Source organism: Odocoileus virginianus, chromosome 22 (genome assembly GCF_023699985.2).
Source record: "Odocoileus virginianus isolate 20LAN1187 ecotype Illinois chromosome 22, Ovbor_1.2, whole genome shotgun sequence".
In the NCBI taxonomy this organism is placed as follows: Eukaryota; Metazoa; Chordata; class Mammalia; order Artiodactyla; family Cervidae; genus Odocoileus; species Odocoileus virginianus.
This window is the reverse complement of record NC_069695.1, coordinates 35,746,783-35,768,231: the sequence shown is the minus strand read 5'-3', so window position 1 is coordinate 35,768,231 and position 21,449 is coordinate 35,746,783. Positions and strand designations below refer to the sequence as shown.

The window sequence follows — 21,449 nt, the reverse complement described above, 5'->3', positions numbered from 1 at the left end:
TGACAAAGGCAGAAACAAAACCCAAGCTGCAAGCATAGGTTTCTGCAAGCAGGTATGTTTCAGGGTCTCTCCTGGGATCCTCACACATATAATCTGATAATCCCTTTCCTTGTCTGTAGACAAGGATAACAAATATTCCCTAAGAGCAATTCCAAAATGTTAGGATTCTATACTGTGTAATGTAAATTATGACTCTGCAGTTTGCAGAAAGGATAAAATGTGTCTACTACTTCAGTTTCTAAGGATATCAGTTTCTAAGGCCGTAAGGAGTGTATTATATTTTTAGAGATTTCTCTTCGGGTTGAGGAGTACCAGGCCTTGAAAATATCTAGTGAACCATCCAATCTAATGCCCTGTGAGGGCTGGATGATCTTGACACTGACGCTGGGTCCAGGAAGAACCCAGGGGTGGAAGTGCGTTTTCTAGGTTCTGAAGTGAAGAATTCGAGGATCTGGACTGAGTCTAGAGACCTTTCCTAGAGGTGGGGTTGAAGGCAGCCAAGCAGGGTGTAACTAGACAAGTGTGAACCAAGACCCTCAAAGGGGAGTGAAGGTGAAACAGACACAGAGGCAGAGCACCACCGTGATGGACAGGGGAGGAGCCACTGAGAAACACCCTCGGGACTAAAGACAGGAAGCTGGAATCCAGCCTGGAGGCTGAGCGGGGCACCCAGCGCAATAAAGCCCATTTTCATGAAGTGCTGGTCTCTTGGCCTGGGGCTCAGAGAACCAGAGTTGAGGGGACTTCCTGAAGATGACTTGGAGGAGGACCCTGATCCCTGTGGGCATCCGTCGTCTCTCCACTCTGCTTGTGGGTCCCTGAAAGTTTCATCCGTGAACTCTTGCTTACCTTGTCTGCCTCAGGGCCTTTGCATCAGCTCTTCTTTCTGGCGGGAAGGCTCTCACCCCACTTTCGACTTGACCCACTCCTGCTCTTCTGGCTTTTCTCAATGTCTCTTCCCCCATGAAGCCTTCTCTGACCACAGTTGTAACCTGTCCACCCATCCTGTTACTGCCCTTCTCTCCTTGTCTTTCTTTTTTTCCTTCTTTGACACCTATCTGACATCTGGTACACGGTGCAGTTTACTGATTTACTCTATTAGGGGCTCATGGTCTATTTCCTCCTGCTTAAGTGTGAGCTCCATGGATGGAACTAAGTCTGATTGGCTTACTGATGCATCTCTAGTGATGTTCTGGCCCAGTGCAGCTGGGGGTTCTATGGATACCTGTTACATGGGTGCAAGGGGCTTCCCTGGTGTCTCAGATGGTGAAGAATCTGCTTGCAATGCAGTTCGATCCCTGGGTTGGAAGACCCCCCTGGAGAAAGGAATGGCAACCCACTCCAGTATTCTTGCCTGGAGAATTCTATGGACAGAGGAGCCTGGAGGGCTACAGTTCATGGGGTCTCAAAGAGTCAGACATGACTGAGACTAACATGTCCACTTCCACATGGGGGAAAAGGACATTTCCAAATATTATCCTGTTGAAAATAGCATATTCCAAGTCACAGGTCATTTAAGGCCCAGCTCTGCCTTATATAACACACGTTAGGGCTGCCAGCAGTAAAGGGGAGCATCCTGACACCTGTTTGTGGACTCCAGCTAACTAATTTTTAATCACCTTTTAAAATGCCGTGACCTTCTCCCGGAGCGTGACTCCTCTTGCCTCTGTCCCACCTGGGGTGGAAGCAGAGCTCCGCTCCCGTGGCTGGGAGAGCTGGATGCAGAGGGGCAAGGGCAGCGGGCCTCTAATTTTTGTCACAAGGCACTTGATGACTCTTTCAGAGTCTAGGTTTAGAGACAAATACCAGGGAGGCAAGTACCAGGGAGAGAGAGATGGCTGCGAGGCAGCCAACCCAGAGGCCTGCTACCCCAGGGACCAGCTACCCCAGGGGCCGGCTAATCCAAGGGCTGGCTCCTGGAGGCACACAGAAAGGTGGGGAGGTTGTTCTCCTCATTCCCCTTCCTCCTGAGAGCTCCTCCCTCCTTTTCGGGGCTCCACCCACATGAGCACATGCAAACAGCACACAACCCATGGGTGCCCCGCGCTCACTGTGTATCCTCTTCGAAGGGCATGAGAACTGGGGAGGGGACACCTGGCTTCTCACAAGCAGGCCAGTTGGCTGTCAGAGATGCATCATGGCCTGTGCCTCCCTCCCATCCGGCTCTCAAGGCTGAGGACAAACACACAGCTCCTGCATCTTCACTTTAGCTCAGTTTGAAAGGAACTTGTGCACCGTAAATTTCCCCACTGTCAGCTGAGCTTCTGTCTTGACAGGCCACTCAGGGCACACTGATCCCATTAGGCCCCCACCCAGATCAGCAGACATGCTTTCTGAGCAGACGTGGACCAAACTGATGCTGGGGAGTCCTGGCCTTCTTCCAGGTAGGGAAGTGAGACACCAGTTCCTGGGGTGTGACTGTGAACTGAACTGTGACCCCCCCAAATTCATATGTTGAAGTCCTAACCTGCCATGTGATTGTATTCAGAGATGGGGCCTGTGGGAAGGTACTAAGGTTACATGAGGTCATGAGGGTGGGTCCAGATCCCACAGGATTGATTTCCTACATGGAGACACACTAGAGAGTGGTTTCTGTGTGCATGCACTGAGGAAGGGCCATGTGAGGTCATAGCAGGAAGGTGGCTGCCTGCAAGCCCGGAAGAGAGCCCTCACCAGAAACTGGCCCTGCTGGACTTTGATCTTGAATAACTGGCCTCCAGAACTGTGACAAAATACATTTCTTGTGTGTAAGTCATCCACACGCTGGGTTTCTGTTATGGCAGCCTGGGCAGACTAATACAGGAGCCACCACGAGATTGCTGCAGTATAGTCTGATCCGTGGATCCAGGGCCTGGGGCCTCTGACTCTGAGGACAGTAGTCCTTCCCAAGGTTCCCTGACCTAGCGCTGCAGGCCTGGGCAGGCACTTGCCTATTCTCACTTGCTGTGTTCAATTTTATATTTTGGTCTTTGAAGACTCTCTGGAGATGAGTTTTGCTTTTCTCCCACAAGCGGATAATCTTCCCTAGAGATCACATTGCTGTCTGCAATAATACCTTCCTCAGAACCCCTCCTCCACCCCAGGACACTGTTAGGAGACCACAGTGCTCGTCTCCTGTGTTTTCCACAGTCCCTCGGGGACCCTGAGCAAGTTCAGGGTGACCAGGTGGAACTTTCAGGGGGTGGGCTCGGGCAGGGGCAGGCTGGTCTGCTTGGAGAACACTGAGGACTGCCCCCTGGCACAAGCCATGCCCAGGGCCCCCACACCTCCTTCCTGTTGCCCAGGGCAACTGGGGAGTCACAGTTCCCAGGTGATGAAGGCAGATTATCTGCAGCTGTATTTCCATTATAGACACTTCAGGGCTGAGGCCGAGTTGGGTCAGTTGGTTAACTGAGTTGATTTAGCCTATACTGGGGGGAGGAGAGGGAAGAAAAGGAAGGATAAAATGAAGGAGGAAAAAGGGTCAGGAAGAAAAGTGGGGACTAGGAGTCACAGGATCAAAGCAGAGATGTCAGATCCTGCAGAGCCAGGCAGGGAGGGGACAGAGGCAGCTCTTGGACAAGTGACACCAGAGTCACCTCTCCAGGTGACACTTTGGATGACGAGACACCAGTTCCCAAAACTCAAGAGCTGCTGCACTCCCAACCCCCTCATGGACCTAGTCACGCAGGAGGATATTTATGGAGGAAAAGTCTTTGAGAGCCTGGACTCATTTTGGATTGTTTGTGAGGTTTGTTTTTTTTTTCAGCCCCGTGTGTTTTTGAGAAAGAGGCACAATAGTCAGGCTGACATCATCTGGTGTTAACGAGAACACTATAAACATTTCCACTTCGAGTCAAGCCAAAGCATTATTTTACAATACTACTTAATCATTTCTTCCAGCATTCACCTAATCAGTACAGATGTCAAGCGAAGGTTCAAAATGAAAGAAACCAATGCAGTAAGAAAGAAGTGAATTTATGGTGATGATAATAATAACAACAACCTCCCGGTCTGGCTAAGTACACAAGGTTCTGGACTTCTTCCAAGGGCTTCCACAGGGCAGAGGAATGTTTTTGCTGTTGACTTACACAGCTGAGCTGGCCCGCTGCCATGACAGGCAGCTTTGTTTATTTGGTTTTCACTTTTCAGGCTGAAATACAGTTCTGTCTTGCTTCTCCTGTCTCTCGGGCTCTCTGAGGTTTCTAACTAGACTCCTTTCTGCTCATTTGCAGGAAGACTCCTTCCCCTGGGACTAGTGATGCCAAGAAGCACTGCTGAGGGGCAGGGGGCGCAGGGCCTGTGTGGATCGCAGGTCTGCTTGGTCAGGTCATAAATCAACAAGAGTTTCTGAGTTAAAACTTTGCCTGCAAGAAAGTTTTACTTCTGGAGAGCGCTAATTTGTTTTTTGAGCTCAATGTGATTTGCTTGTAAACCCAGCGGACTGCTTCCGCTGGGGAATGTGCACCCAGTCAGTCTCGTCATCACAGCCACATTATGTGGTTCGTGGGCTCACTGGCCTCTGTATGCCCTCAAGATGTCAGTGAGCTTTCCCCAGTGGAGATGGCCAGTCAGAGAGCTGACTTCAGGTCTGTACCCACACGGGTGCTTCTTGTGCCTGCACAGGCCCAGAACGACACTGTGGGGGAGGGGATGGGTAAGACAGATCAAATGCAATACATCTAATAAATAAATAAGCCAAATATACTACCCGGGAAGTCCTGGTGGCTCAGCTGTTAGAAAATCCGCCTGCAATGCAGAAGATGCAGGTTCCATCCCTGGGTTGGGAAGATCCCCTGGAGAAGGAAATGGCAAGCCACTCCAGTGTTCTTGCCTGGGAAAACCTATGGACAGAGGAGCCTGGTGGGCTACAGTCCATGGGGTCGCAAAGAGACAGACATGACTGAGCAAATAAACAACAGCAAATATTATACTAGAAAGAGAACTGCTGTGGAAAAAATACAAACAAAGCAGGGATAAAAGGTGTTGGATGTTTTGGGTGTGAGGAGGGAGCTTACAGATCAGGATAGAATGCCAGTTTCTTTACAACTTAAACATGCAGTTAATATGCAATCTAGGGATTGTGCCCTCAGGCATTTCTCCTAGAGAAATGAAAACTTGTGGCCACACAAAAACCTATCCATGAATCTCCATGGCAGCTTTACTTGTAAGAGCCCCAAGCTGGAAATAACACAGCTGCCTTTCATCGACTGAATGATCAAATGAACTGGCGCTTCCTCACTTTGGAACACTACTTAGCAAAGAAAAGGGACTAACCATTGATAGCTACCAGGCACCTGGAGGAATCTCCAGAGCATTATTCCGAGTGAAAAAGTCAATCCCAAAAAGTTACATACTGTACAATTCCATATAAAGAACATTCTTGAAATGACAACATTCTAGAAATGGGGCACAGATGAGTGGCTTCTAGGAATCTGGAGTGGGTGAGGCCAGAGGGGAGTGTGTGTGGCTATGAAAGGAACGGTAGGAGGATCCTGGCATGGCCAGAGATGGTCTGTATCTTGACTGTTGATGCCGGCGCCTCAGGTGTGTAAGATGTAGGTGTGTAAGCCATCACCATGGCAGGTAAACAGGGTAAAGGCACGGATCTTCCTGTATGATTTCTTGTAACTACAAGTGAATCTACAATTGTCCCACAATAAAAAGTTTAATTAAAAAATAGAGTGGCCGCAGTGGGCCCACTGAAAAGGTGACATTTGAACCAAGACTTGAAAGACTTGAGAGATGCATTTATCTGGTGGACACTCTCTCTGGCAGAGGCCCTAGGGCAGAAGAGCATGTGGCATGCGGGGGTAAAGGGCAGGCCCCAAGGGACAGGGTACAGAGGTGAGCCAGAGAGGGAGCTAGGGTCTGCTGGGTAGGCTTTCACTCCTGGCGGTCAGGGGAGGTTCGGATGGTTCTGAGCAGCAGAATGATGTGGGCCAACTCCTCCTGTAACCCACTCCTCTGGCTGCTGCGTGGAGACCAGACTGGGGCAGCGGGGGGCGGGGAGGGGGTTGGGAGGCAGGGAAGAAGCAGGGAGGCAGTGAGGAGGCTGCCGCAGACTCCCTGGATGAATCTGGTGTCTCTCCTGCTCTGGCGGCCCTGTCTGTGACCCTCCTGGTCATGTGTACATGCAGATCTTTGGTAACGTAAGCAGGAGCTTCTTATGTTTCTTCTAAGAAAACCCCAAGTCTGCACTGGGAACCCACAGAGAGCATGTTGACAGTGGAGGATAAGGATCATGTGGGTAAAAATGAGGGGCCACCTAAGGACAGGGAACATCAGGCTGTAACTTAATCATTAGCCTCCAGGGCCATGGGAGGCAGGTCCAGGAGCCTAGCAGTTTAGAACAGTCAAAACAACACCCCTCCCCCCTTCCCGATGGTCCAGTGTCTGCCTGTATGTCTCTGGGCCTTCCAGGTAAGGAAGGCATTCATTTAACAGGAGGTTTTGAGGACCTGATATGTGTGGTGACCGGTGCTCAATATTAGAGGTAGAGTTGGGGGATAAAGCAGATACAGCTCTTATACTCACTGTGGCAAAAAACAAGTGCGCAGATGAATAAATAAAATTGTGACAAATCATAATGAAAGTTAGGAAGCAAGTAAAGAATGGGGAGGGAGCATCACTGACTCAATGGACAGGAATCTGAGCAAACTCCAGGAGATAGTGAAGGACAGGGAAGCCTGGTGTGCTGCAGTCCACAGGGTCTCAAAGAGTCGGACATGACTTAACAACTGAACAGCAGCAAATGTCAGGTAAGAAGGTGACTCTCAGGCTGAGACACACGGTGGGATGGGCAGCTAGGTAGGTCCCCAGCAGAGGGAGCAGCCTTGCGAAGGCCCTGCAACAGGGAGGTGGGACCAGATCCAAAGATGAGGATGCCAGCATGACACCATTCAGCCCAGTCCCCGCCGGGCCTCTCCCTGGAACAGCACTCCGTATCCAGGACACCAGCCACACACTCTTGCCATTTCTCGTACGCAGGGTGTCAACTCGGCCTGGCTAGTTCTTCAGTAGTGCCCGAGAAACAGCTGTAATCTCACTGTGAGCATGACAGATACTTTCCTCTGCAACAGACCAGATGCTGGGAAGTGTGAGAAATTGTGGGAAAAAATAAAAAGAAGGCTGTCTCTTAAAAATCCAAGTCTATAAAATGAGCCTGCTTCCAAAGCCACTGACCCACACATGGCATGACCATGTGGTGCAGAAGAGAAACTGGCAGCCAGGCTGGTGTGCCAGGCTGGAAACAGGCGTGGGAACTGTGAAGACAGAGAGAAGCAAATTTGACCAAGGATGCACACCGTGTTTATCAGTTTGCTGGGCTTGCTGTAACCGAGTGCCACAAACTGAAGGGCTTAAAACAACAGAACTTTCCTCTCTCACAATTCTAGCGGTTAGAAGTCTGGAATCAAGTTGCCAGCAGAGGGTTTTTTCTCTCTGAAGTCTCCAGGGTCGGATCCCTGTTTGCTCGGCCCAGATTCTCTAGGCCCCAAGGGTTCCTTAGCTCCTGGTAGCAGCACTCTGCCTCCATCTTCACACAGCTGTCTTCCCTCTGAGTCTGTCTGTCCTGTGCCATCACATGCTGTCCTTCCTGTGTGTCTATCTGCATGTCGTCTTCCAGTCATATGTGACGTGTGCGTATGTGCCAAGTCCTTCAGTCGTGTCCGACTCTGTGTGACCCCGTGGACTGTAGCCGTCCAGGCTCCTCTGTCCATGGGATTCTCCAGGCAAGAATACTGGAGTGGGTTGCCATGCTCTCCTCCATGGGATCTTCCCAATCCAGTGATCAAACCCGCATCTCCTGCGACTCCTGCATTGCAGGCAGAGTTCTCAGATTACCACTGAACCACCGAGGAAGCTCCATATGGAATAGGGCCCAACTTAATGACCTCACCTAACTATATATCCACAATGACCCTACTTTCAAATAGGTCAGATTCTGAGGCACCTGGAGTTGGGACTTCAGCGTACCCTTTGGGGGCACAGTGCACTGCTCTGCCAAGAAAAGACAGCTTGGAAAGGACTGGGAAGCAGAACTGAGTCGTAGATTCTGCACCAGAAAGGCTGTCAGCTCATGTCCACACCCTGGAGCTGCTGACTCTGAATCACTCCCACCAATACCTTTAAAAACATGCTTTACTCCTGGTACTTCTGCTGCATGATTTCAAGTAAAAAAGAAGTTTCATGCTCCTAAGGCTGGGACGCTTTTGTTAGTGGTACAGGTACCATCATGCAGGCCTCAATGACTGGTCCTCTCCCTGTTCCTTACCCATGGCCATCACACTGTCTGGCCGGGCAGTCAGTGCAATAGGTAAGGCCAGACCAGGTCATGGAAGGCCCAGAATCTGAACTAGCTTGGTAGGCAGTGCGTGCATGCATGCTCACTCGCTTTAGTCATGTCCGCCTCTTTGCGACACTGTGGACTGTAGCCCTCCAGGCTCCTCTGTCCGTGGGAATCTCCAGGCAAGAATACTGGAGTGGGTTTCCACGCCCTCCTTCAGGGGATCTTCCCAACCCAGGGGTCAAACCTGGGTTTCCTGCATTGCAAGCAGGTTCTTTACCATCTGAGCTACACCAGGGGAGCCCCTTGAGTATGTAGTAAGGAGCCACTGATTCCTGAGCAGGGCAGTGATGTGGGAAACAGAGAGTGTCTGGGACTGGGCAGGGCAGGACGAAGGGCACACACCAGGAGTCATCTGGAATTGAAGCAGAGGGGAAAGATCAATAGCAGGGACTCATTGGACTTCCCTGGTGGCCCAGTGGTTGAAGATCCGCCTGCCAATGCAGAGGACACAGGTTTGATCCCTGGTCCAGGAAGATGCCACATGCCGTGGAGCAACTAAGCCCATGCGCCACAACTACTGAGCTTGCTTCCTGCAACGACTGAAGCCCAAGTGCCCTAGAGCTGTGCTCCACAAGGAGAGAAGCCACTGCAACGAGCAGCCCGAGTTCCGCAACAGAGAGGAGCCCCGCTTGCCACAGCTGGATGAGAGCTTGTGCAGCCACGAGGACCCAGCACAGTCAAAAGTAAATGAATGAATAACTTTAAAAAAAGAATTAAAAGAAAAAAGAATAGGGAATCCTCGATGTGAGGGTGCAGATCATCTGATGGTCTGAGCCCAGGGAGATGAAGATGAACCTTGGAGCTTCTCTTTAGGAGAGACTGAGACTTAAGGAAAGATGAGTCGGTTGGTGATGAAAACAGGAGCTTGAAAGAAAACCAGGGAAGAAGGGGGTGATCAATGGCTTCAGACTTCACTGGGGACAAGCTTGTGGTGCTTCCAGTAGGAAAGCCTTTCCTTCCAGATGTTCCCCCCATCCTTCAGAGGGATGACTCTTTGCCCTGCTTCCAGGGTCCCAGAATGTCTCAGTCTGCCCTGGGGACATTGTGGCTTCTGAGACCAAGGCTGGATGTCCCCCAGACCCTCTCCCCATGTCCCCATCCAGAGCCGGGCAAGAGGAATGGGCTGCAAAGGAGGAGAGCGGGAAGGGACCCAGGGGAGATTGTCTGGCTGAACACCTGAAATGGCCACAGTCCTGGTCCACAGGCTGGCCACCACAGTCTCCTGAGGCCATAGAATCCATTTAAAAGAGGATGGCAAGTATATAAATCATCCCTGCCCTCACAGGATACCTGGAAAATATTTATACTAAGCCTCAATAACAACCAAGTCAGAAATACATTTGGACTTCTTCAGTTTAGACTCCAGTTCATTCATATGCTTGTTGCTAAATTAAAAATTTGAAATAATTTCCTGCTATAAAAATACGAGACATATTATTCAGAGAGATTTTTCAAATCCAAGACTTGAAAACTTAGGAATTATTTCAAAATGTCTTTTGCAAAGCTTTTCTGTTTCTGATCACATTAATAAAATATCAAAGTCACATTATTGTGAACTATGATTTTCCTACACTTGATCTTAGCCAAAAGATCAGTTTTTCTAAATTTGATTTTACTTACTAGCACTGATTCATAGCCCAAATGATAATATATCGTGCTTAAAAATAATAAAATGCATTTCTTTAAAAGTAATTATATGTGGTTAGACTTTCAACTACAAAGGAGTAAGAGATCAACAAATCTTCCCCACTAAAATAAACCACAAAACTGGACACAACTGTAAAAAACCCAATCATTTCAGGGCTCTGAAAATTTAACCACAGGCAAACCTGTGTGCTATGTCACTTCACTCATGTCTGACTCTTTATGACCCTATGGACCATAGCCCCCCATCCATAGGATTCTCCATGCAAGAATACTGGAGTGGGTTGCCAAGCCCTCCTCTAGGGAATCTTCCAGACCCAGAGACTGAACCCACGTCTCTTGAGTCTCCTGCATTGGCAGGTGAGTTCTTTACCACTAGCACCACCTGGGAAATCCAAGCACACACGCACATAGCCGTGAAAAACTATGGACACACAGGTAAAAACAGTGGAGCTACATGGCCTTCTTGCCTGGGACTGACTCCATCTGCCATCCCAACCCAGTCAGCCTCTTCTTCCAGGATAGGATTGGCCTTCACTTGATCTGGAGTATAGTAGAAACCCACAGTCTACAGCAAATGGGAGAAGTCTGCAGATCTCCTAGCCTGAAAAAGCTGCGGTCTTGGTTGGGATGAGTTTATAAGACTGGCCAGAAATTGAATAGGGAAATCCTGGAAATGAGATAGCTACTGAGATCTTGGTAAGCATTTGACATAACCCTGGCTGTCTGGCGGCCTGTGTGCACGCACAGTGGAGACCCAAGAGGACCTGGTGTTAAAGTAATAGTAATTTGAAAATCAACAAATTTGAATACATCCCTCAATTCAAACACAAATCTACCAGCAGAGGGTGGTGTTTAAGCACAACTGCTGACCAATCATTGAGTGGCCATTAAGCTATACAAACACAGAGGTGACCCCAAAGAACCCAGGCTCCCAAAGGAAAAAATGCAAATAAGAATTAGAAAACTGAACTGAATTGTCACCTGATGCATACTGTGGGGTGACAGATTCTGCAGATCAAGTTGCATGTTACAAACAAAAAGCAGTAAAACTAAGAATCTCAGAAGATGAAAAGAAAACCTAATCTAGATTTCTTACATTCTCTATAATATCCAATATTCAAGAAAAAATTCACAAGTCATGCAAAATAACAAGAAAGTGTGACCCATACTTTGAGGGGGAAAAAGTGAATGGAAACTTTCTTTGAGTGGCCCAGATGTTGGATTTAACAGACAGAGACTTCAAAAGTATTGTAAGTATTTTAAAAAGCTACAGGAAACCATATTTAAAGAATTTCAGGAAAATATTATTAAAATGACTCAAAAAGTAGGAACATCAATAAAAAAAAATAAATTTTTTTAAAAGGCCAAATGAAAATTCTAGAGTTGAAAAATAGAATAACAAAATGAAAATTTTATTATATGGGATCAGCAGTAGATTTGAAACATCAGAAAAAGAAATCAGTGAATTTGAAGATGGATCAATAGAATGTTATCCAATCTGAAAAACGGAGAAAAAAGATTGAAGAAAAACAATCAATCTCAGAGACCTATGAAGCAACATCAAGCATATCAACTGCAAAATGGGAGTCCCAGAAAAAGAGGAAAAAGAAATAGGAGCAGAAAAACAATTGAAGACATAATGGCTGAAAACCTCTCAAACTCATAGATCCTAACATACCACTGAATCCCAAGGAGGAAAAACACAAAGAGATCTTCACTTAATTATATCAAACTCTTCTAACCAAAAAACTAAGAGGAAATCTTGAAAGTAGCAAGAGAAAAACTAATCATGTGTAGGGGAACAGCAATACAAATGATGGCTAAATCTCATCAGAAAAACTGGAGGCCACAAAGCAGCAGTATGACATATTCAAGGTGCTGAAGAAAGCAACTGTCAGCTAAGAATTCCATACCCAGCAAAACTACACTCAAAAGGGAAAGTGAAATGAAGATATTCTCAGAAACAGAAAGACTGAGATACTGTGATGCTAACAGACTTAAATTACAAAAGATACTAAAAGAAGTCCCTTAGGAGGGAAGAAGAGTACTTCAATTGGTACCTTGAATCCACAAGAAGAAATGAAGACTAGAAATGGTAAAAATGTGGGTAATTATAAAAGACTTAATGAATATACATTGTCTTTTTTCTTCTATTATTTCTTTAAATGAAATAAGATTATATAAAGCAAGTGTATTTTGCAGTTTATAATGTATATAGTTGTATATATGTAACCCGAACAGCAGAAAAGTGAGGTAGGGAGAAAAACTACATTTAAAAAAGTTGCTGTATTTTACTAGGTTGAATTAATATTAACCTGGGATAGGTTGTGCTATGTTAAAATGCACGTTGAGATTCCTGGAGCAAATACTAAGACAATAACTGAAAAGTATACTTTTAAAAAATCAACCAAGGAATTAAAACATTATACAAAATTCTTTGTTGAATACAAAAGAAGGGAGTAAGAAGGAATAAAAAAGACACAAGGCATACAGAAAACAAATAGGAAAATAACACACATACAAATTCAACCATATTAGTAATTACAGTAATGATAAATATTCCAGTCAAACATCAGAGATAGTTAGACTGAATAAAAAGCAAAAACCAACCATATGTTGTTTATAAGACACAGGCTTTCAAGTCAAAGTCACAAATAAGCTGAAAGGAAAAGGATATCTGTTCCCAGCATAATAATGAGGTTTTAGCCAATACAATGAAATAAGAAAGATCAACTAAATGTATCATATGCACGTTGGAAAAGAAAAAGTAAAACAGTTTTTATCCACAGACAGCATCACTCAGAATGTAGAAAATCTCAGGATAAAAGATTGTTATACAATATATTAATTTTTCCCATAAACTCACAATGAACAGTCCAGAAAGTTAAGAAAATCCCATTCACGACAGCATCCTAAAGAATAAAATACTTAACAATAAATTAAACTCAAGAAGTGCAAGACTTGCACACTAAAAAGGGAATTTAAAGAGAATACAGGAAGAGGGAGGCAGGAGGGGGGATTGGGATGGGAACACATGTAAATCCATGGCTGATTCATGTCAATGTATGGCAAAAACCACTACAATATTGTAAAGTAATTAGCCCCCAACAAATAAAAATAAATGGGAAAAAATAAAGTAAAATAAATAAAATAAAGAGAATACAGGAGAATTTAAAGATATAAATAGAGATATAGTCCATCTTCATGGACTGAAAGAAACAATATTATTAAGATGGCAGTTCTCCCCAGACTGACCAATAGGGTCATTATCTAAAGCTCAACAGAATTTCTTGTAGCAATTGACAAGCCAATCCTAAAATGTTTATGAGAATGCACAGGACCTAAAATAGTCAAAACAATTCTTTAAGAGGAGAACGAACTTGAAGGACTCATACTATCTGATTTCAAAATTTACTAGAGAGCCACAGTAATCAAGAAAATGTTATATTGGCATAAAGATCAACATACAGACAACTGGAATAAAACTGAGAATTCAGCGATAAACCCTTATATTTATGTGTGCTGCACTTAGTCGCTCAGTCGTGTCTGACTCTTTGTGACCCCATCAACTGTAGCCCGCCAGGCTCCTCTGTCCATGGGGATTCTCCAGGCAAGAATACTTGAGTGGGTTGCCATGCCCTCCTCCAGGGGATCTTCCCAACCCAAGGATCGAATCCAGGTCTTCCGCATTGCAGGCTGATTCTTTAACATTTGCGCCACCAGGGAAGCCCTTATATTTATAGTCAATCAGTTTTCAACAAAAGTGCCACAGCAGTTCTGTTCAGAAAAATGACCTTCAACAAATGTTGCTGAGACAACTGGATATCCAAATGGACAGACAAGAACTTAGATCCTCAATTCATGACACATGCAAAAATTAACTCCCCAAATTAATTGCATGCTTAAAGTAAAAGCAAAACCTATGACTTCTAGGACAACATTGTATGAAATCTTTGTGACCTTGGGTTAGGTAAAGAGTTGTTAGATGAGCTTAGTCGCTCAGCCGTGTCCGACTCTTTGTGACCCCATGGATTGTAGCCCACCAGGCTCCTCTGTCCATGGGGATTCTCTAGGCAAGAATACTGGAGTGGGTTGCATGCCCTCCTCCAGGGGATCTTCCCAATCCAGGGATTAAACCCAGGTCTCCCACATTGCAGGCAGATTCTTTACTGTCTGAGCCACCAAGGAAGCCCAATTAGACTTCATCAAAACTGAAAACTTTTGCTCTTCAAAAAACACAATTAAGAAATTAAAAAGACAAACCACAGTCTATGAAAAAATAATTGCAACCTCTGATAAAAAAATTTTTATCTAGAATGATATAAAGGTGCTCTAACAATTCAATAAGTCAAAAAACTCAATTAAAAATGAGCAAAAAATTTTAACAGATATTTCACCAAAGAAGATATTCAAATAATTAATAAGCACATGAAAACACACGTCCACCCAACGACTTGTACGTGGCTGTCTCTAACAGGTGGGCACCAAGGGGCTGACTCTGCCCCGTTCTTGCTTCTAGGGCTTCCTGAAAGGAGAATAGCATCCGGATGTCCTGTTCCTGAATGGATCTGACCTACACAAACTAAATCTGTCATGAGTCGTGGTAGTTACAGTGACAAGAATGACACTCTTACATAATCTATTTATTCCTGGCAACCATGGCGTTCCGCTCCAGTACAGACTGCCATTTTCAAGGCACATTGATGAACACCATGTTATCTGAGCCGCATTCACCCAATAGGTAAAATTCTCCCCACAACTGGTCTTCTCTGGCCACCAAGTAAGCTCCTCACCTCACCTGCAATAACCTAGTCACTTTCTCACAGTCTAACAACATCCCAAGTGGAAATGGCCTGAGCTACCTAGTCTGTCATTCCTGGGAGGGGGCATCTTGAGTGGTTGAGACTCAGCATTCTACTCTCCTGACCTCTGTCTTTGAAACAAAAAGATTGATATCACATCACCCTGATGTGTCTCATAAAGAGAAGAAAGGAGAGAGAAATGAAGCATTTACTATGACTGGAACTCCACTGCCTGGACTTATTAAAAATCAGTGCAAAACCACAGTAGCTAAAGAGGAGGGAGAAATGTGGTGTACTGTGCTTTGCTGAAAAGAAGGAATTTCTCTCATGGGACAGCTTGCTTGGAAATAGAAGGAGCTGGAGTTTAGACATGTGATTCTCATTACCAGCTCCATCCTTTCAGACAGCAGGCAGATATAATTGGATCCATTTCTATTTTAATTATAATTCTTTGGCTTTAAAGAACTCGCCAGTGGAAATCTGCAAACCACCACAAACGCCGCCATTTCAAATTCCCTGGATTCTCGTGTGGCCTGGACGGCCTTCCGCAAGGCTGAGGCCACCCGCCACAACTGACGTTTGTTGTTACAGGCCTAAGGTTTTCCCCAAACAAAAGATGAACTGATGCCTTCTCTTTCTTCTGCCGTTGTTCTGCTTTTCCTTTCGAAGCAAAGAGAGAGACCTTTCAGAATTTGCTAATCCTTCCCCTTGGGAAAAATAGGAGACAGAAAGAGAGCTTTGTGATGAATGACAGCAAAGGCGGTGCCCAGGGCTTCTTCTGGCTCCTCCTGACTGCCAGAGGGGCTCCCCTCCTCCCTGGAGCCCCAGTTTCATGAGGAAGCACAAGCTGGGAGCAATGCTTGAAGCTAGAGGACAGACCCGTCCTCAAGTCAAACAGCACAAGCAACACTGAGACTCCTGGAGTGAACGCTCAGTTGAGCTGCCTCCCACTCACTTTCTTTCCATCAGTCTCTGCCTCATAGACGTTCTTGGCAGAGTTGGGCAGGAACCCTGGCAAGATGGGTCCTGAGGAAAGTGCGGAGGGCAGGGTGGAGGCACCCACACAACCTCCAAGAGGGACCCCCACTCCCATGTCCCCAAGAGAGGAGCCTGCAAGTGTCTGGGGTCCTTGTGTCTGTCCTCTGAATTGGTCACAAGGAAAGTGGGTGGCTCATTGAACATGGCCTGCACATGGCAAAGGCAGGACGAGCCTTTCTTTTGAAGCTGAATAAATAAATATGGAGAGCACGACCCACAACTGTGGCTGCAACCACAGCTTTGTTTTACAGTAGAATGAAGATAAAACGGTTATGAGTCTGCCTCAGCACTTTGCTTGCTCTGATTTGCCCTGCACTCAAATGTCTTACTCACATCCACAATAATATAATTCAACCAACCTTAAGCAGCCACTTTGGGGTGGAAGCAAAGTGACTTCCTTTGTGACTGGTTGGTTCCTTTATGTCCATACACAGGTAAACGTGTGCGGTGTATACACACACACACAGAAACACAAAGGACAAGGCACTGCTAGCTTCACAAAAATACACATGAAAGTTGCACATTATTAATAACACAGTTTTAGAAAACAGAAAATATGAGTGAGGAACACTAAAGTGATAGTATTTGGAAATGGTTTCCAAGTTAACCTCCTCTAAAACTTCAGGAGGTTTTACAAATAAACAACAAGCAGCAGGTGTGGATCACCACATGAGCATACACATGTCAGCAAATTCTGGCAATCAGCTATCCTAAAGAAAGAAAAGTTTACAGGTAAACCCTGGTTTACAAAAATGCAGTTCAGGCCTGGAAACGATGCATTAAGAGACAGGTGTGAGCCAAATGAAAACAAGATTTTGCTCTTCTTTTTGTTTTTTATTTTCAAAAATTTTCCCTCTTCCATGCAACCCCTAGTAAATCTGAACAAACGAAGCCTGATATTTCTTAATGTTTCAGAAGAATAGATAAAATGAAGTCATTAGCACCTCATTCAACATTTTTTCTTGCGTTTGTGCTCTTGTTCAGACCAGTATGATTCACATCCAAGTCAACTGGCCTCTTTGTAAGTTGATGCCCAGCGGGGGACCTTGGGGTCCCTCCCCTCATCCTGACGCTGCTCTCCCTCCTGGCCCCTGGGCCTTCCTGACAGAGGCACTTGAGCAGCACATGCCAGCCACCTCATCTGTGGGCCAAAGACCCATCTTTATCATGGGTTTACAGTCCTATAATTTTTAAAAGTTCCACGGTGACTTTTCCTATCACAACTAAATCCCTGTTTAGAGAGAAAAACGGAGAATTTCACAACCACCCTCCTACTCCAAACACATAGCCAAGGCTGGCAAATCATGCAAAGGAACTTCTCAGTTTTCCTTGCATCTTTCATATCTCTTTCCTTCTGAATAGGGACACTGGAAGACTTTTCCCTGAAGCTTCTTATATATTGCTGCTGCTGCTGCTGCTGCTAAGTCGCTTCAGTCGTGTCTGACTCTGTGCGACCCCATAGACGGCAGCCCACCACGCTCCCCTGTCCCTGGGATTCTCCAGGCAAGAACACTGGAGTGGGTTGCCATTTCCTTCTCTAATGCATGAAAGTGAAAAGTGAAAGTGAAGTCGCTCAGTTGTGTCCGACTGTTAGCGATCCCATGGACTGCAGCCTACCAGGCTCCTCCGTCCATGGGATTTTCCAGGCAAGAGTACTGAAGTGGGGTGCCATTGCCTTCTCCATATGTATTGCTATACGTGTTCATATTCAGTTGCTCAGTTGTGCCTGACTCTTTCGACCCCCTAGACTGTTAGCCTGCCGGGCTCCTCTGTCCACGGAACTATCCAGGCAAGGATATTGGAGTGGGTTGCTGTTTCCTACTTCAGGGGATCTTCCTGACCCAGGGATCAAATCCAAGTCTCCTGCATTGGCAGGAGGATTCTTCACCACCGTGCCAGTATTGGGTTGGCCCAAAAGTTCATTCAGGTTTTTCCATAACATCTTAGGGAAAAATCAAAACAAACTTTTTAGCCAACCCTATAGAATTTGAATTCCTTCCAGATATTGCTATTATTTGCTTCTCCCAGCTGCTGTCCCCAACCACACACCTAATGGAGGAGAGGGCTTGTGGTAAGTCAAATAATGATGGCCCCTAAAGATGCTTGCATCCTAATTTATTCCTGGAATGTGGGACAATGTTAGGTTTCATGGCAAAGCAGAATCAGGTTTGCAGATGAAACTAAGGTTGACAGTCAGCTGACCTTAAAATAAGGAGATCACCTTGGATTATCCTGGTGGGCTCAGTAATCTACAGGTCCTTAACAGTGGAAGAGAGAAGCAGAAGGGACAGAGAGGGAGATGTAGCCACAAAATAAAAAATGGTCAAAGCCATGCAACATTTCTGACTTTGGAGATAGAGGAAGGGTACCATGAGACAAGGAAAGGGGGTGGCCTCTAGAAACTAGGTAAGTCAAGGACAGATTCTCCCCTAGGGCTTCAGAAAGGGAGGAAGGCCTACGGATACCTCTATTGTGACCCACGAACACTGGTTTTTGGATTTTGACCCTCAAAACTGCAAAGTAAGGTAATAAATTTGTGTTGTTTAAAGACACTAAAGTTGTAGTTATTTATTACAGCAGCAAAAAGAAACTAATACAGAGCTAAACACTTTGCTTCGAGTCTTTCCCCTCTAATTCACCTTGTAGCCTCATACGCAATGGTCCACTTCAAATCCTTATGTGCATGCTAAGTTCCTCCAGTTGTGTTTGACTCCTATGACCCCATGGAGTGTAGCCCACCAGGTTCCTCTGTCCATGGGAATTCTCAGGCAAGAATACTGGAGTGGGTTGCCATTTCCTTCTCCATCAAATTCTTATAATTTTAAGATTACATTTGTTGTAATAATAATGCCAAAGGAATAATTTCTTTAAAAATAATATCCTTGTTTAGTGGAAAGGTGCACTCAAGTATTTATAGGTGAAGTTACATGGTGGCTGGGATTTCCTTTAAAATATTCTCATGCAAAGACCAAGCTGTGAGGAAAGAGATGAAACTAGATTATTGTTGATGATGGTTGAAGCTGGATAACACATTGGCACTCATTACATCAGTTTCTCTATTTTTTGTATGTGCTTTCATATTCCCATAATATAAAGTTGAAAATATGTAGATAGGACAAAATTTAAAATCCACCTTCATAGGGAGCTATTTTATTCTAAGTAAGCTGGTGGGGTTTTCAATGGTTTTTCACTTACAGTTTAGTTCATGCATGCGTGGTCAGTTGCTTCAGTCCTGTCTAACTCTTTGCAACGCTATGGACTGTAGCCTGCCAGGCTCCTCTGTCCATGGGATTCTCCAGGCAAGAATACTGGAGTGAGTTGCCATGCCCTCCTCCAGGGGATCTTCCTGACCCAGGGATCAAACCGGTGTCTCCTGCGTCTCCTGCATTGCAGACTGATTCCTTATGGCTGAGCCATGAGGGAAGGCCTGTCTTATGAGATCCTTTATTACTAAACTTCACCTGCACCAGAGAGGCAGGCCATAGCTCTGGGCTCTTGATTTTTACCTTCTTCCTGAGCAAGAAGAGAAGAAGATATTAAACCTTAGGCACACAACGGATACAGTGTTACTGTCTTTCTCCTCTGGGCCAAAAGGGGTGGGGGGCTCTGATAGTCAGAGGAGCAAGGGCAGGGCCAAGGGAGTCAGCAGAGGGCAGGTAGACAGGCCATCCTCCAGGCCTGGTGCTACTCAAGCCATCCCTGGCATCTTTCTTCCTCCCTTCCTCAGGATTTGTTTTGGCCCTGAAGGCTACACAGAATTTAATCAGTTTCAAACTCATCAGTCAATTCTAATGCAATCAATTCTAAACTCCAGATTCTTTGTCGCATTTAGTATTTATAAAGTAGGGCTGCAATTCACAATCAATGGCATATACATACATACATACATACATACATACATACATATACCATTGATTGTGAATGTATATATATATACATTCCTGTTCCTTGAGATAGGCATCTGGGAATATAGTAATGCCCAAGACTGAGGACATAAGGGTCTCCTTCCTACAGGACTCACAGTCATCTCAATTTGTTTCATGTTCTTTGACATTTGTGTAAGGCTCTAGGGTAGCCTTGTATTGATGTGGTAACAAATTATCACAAACTTCATGGTGTCAAACACAGACACGTGATGATTCCGGAGGTCAGAAATCTGATATATGGCTCCTCCTAGGCTAGATAAAAATCAAAGCCTCAGCAGGCTGTATTCTTTTTTGGAGGTGTTAGGCAAGAGTCCACTTCCTGCTCACTTGGCTCATTGGCAGAATTCAGATCCCTGCAGCTGTAGACCCCAGGCCTCTGTGTGCTTGCTGGCCATAAGCTGAGGGTTGCTGTTGACTCCTGTAGGCCATCACCGTCCTCCTCTCGGGGGCTCCTTCTTCTGTCTTCATCTCTGAGAGCAGACAAAGGACTTGGCGTTTTCCATGATTCTGTGGCTGGCAGTTTCCCTCCGCTGCAGAATCTGTCTTGCAGGGTGATCAGTCCGCAGCTGGCCCCACAGACGGTGTGCTGGGATTAACAGCCCCAGCGGCAGGCAGGGTTAAATCACACAGAGTCATCACCCTTCTCTTGAAAGGGATCTGACATCCTGGCTTCATGAAGGACATTTGGAAAAAAGAAAAGGAAAAAAGAGGCACTGTGTCCGAGACAAAGAATCTAAAGGCAGCCCAGAACCAGAGAGGCATCAGACTTGTCGGCAGCCACTACTGACAGGCTCATGGAATGATGATTTTGGAAGTGTCGCGGAAGAAAGAGCTTTGGACTAGAATTCTATGTCCAGCTATATTGCTTTTTAAAAAATATATTTATTTATTTGGCTGTGTTGGGTCTTAGTTACAGCACACAGGATCCTCCTTGCAGTGCCTAGGCTTCTCTCTAAATTGTGGTGGGTGGGCTTAGCTGCCCTTCATCATGTGGGATCCTAGTTCCCCACCCAGGGATCAAACCCACATCCCCTGCATTGGAAGGTGGATTCTTAACCACTGGACTACCAGGGAAGTCCCCAATATTACTATTTAAATGTGAGGATGAAATAAACATATCCCCAGACTCACAAAGTCTACAGAGTTTTACCAGATTAAAAACAAACAAACAAACAAAAACCCCTTCTTGACAGCAACCTTGGAGGAGAAATTTTAGCAAAGAAATAAATATAGAGAGGAACTTTGGAATAAGGGGCATAAAGGTGAGTGTGTAATTTGGTGAAGTTAACTGCTGTAAATGTAAAATATTCTATTGGGTAAAAAGGCAAGAGCTTCCACTTTGCTTTTAAATGAATATCCTCTTAAACATGAATAAGAAACTAGAAATCACCTGACAATTGGAGAAAGCCTTTAACAGGAATACTGGAAATGAAATAAACAGATAAAAAAAACAAAAGCTGGAAATAAAGACAATGCAGAGAGCAGAATAAGTTTTAGAAAGAGGGAAGAGAGAGAACTTAGGGAAGAGAACTATTAAAGAAACAATTCAAGAACGTAAAAGCTACTTATGGAGACTACTTAAAATCCCAAGTTAAGAAAACAAAGGAAGGAACGTTTGGTTCCATCCAAGGTGAAGAGTAACAGGGACTAGATTCTATACTCCTGTCTCAAACCAACAAGCTAACAAGACACAGTGTATGACACAAC

At 45.3% G+C, this 21,449-nt stretch overlaps 1 long non-coding RNA gene across 1 annotated transcript in view; it reads left to right on the top strand.

The window, feature by feature from the left end:
- Positions 1–21,449, top strand: part of LOC139030395 (uncharacterized) — a 39,963-nt gene that overhangs the window by 6,239 nt on the left and 12,275 nt on the right. The gene's annotated exons all lie outside the window — the stretch shown is intronic.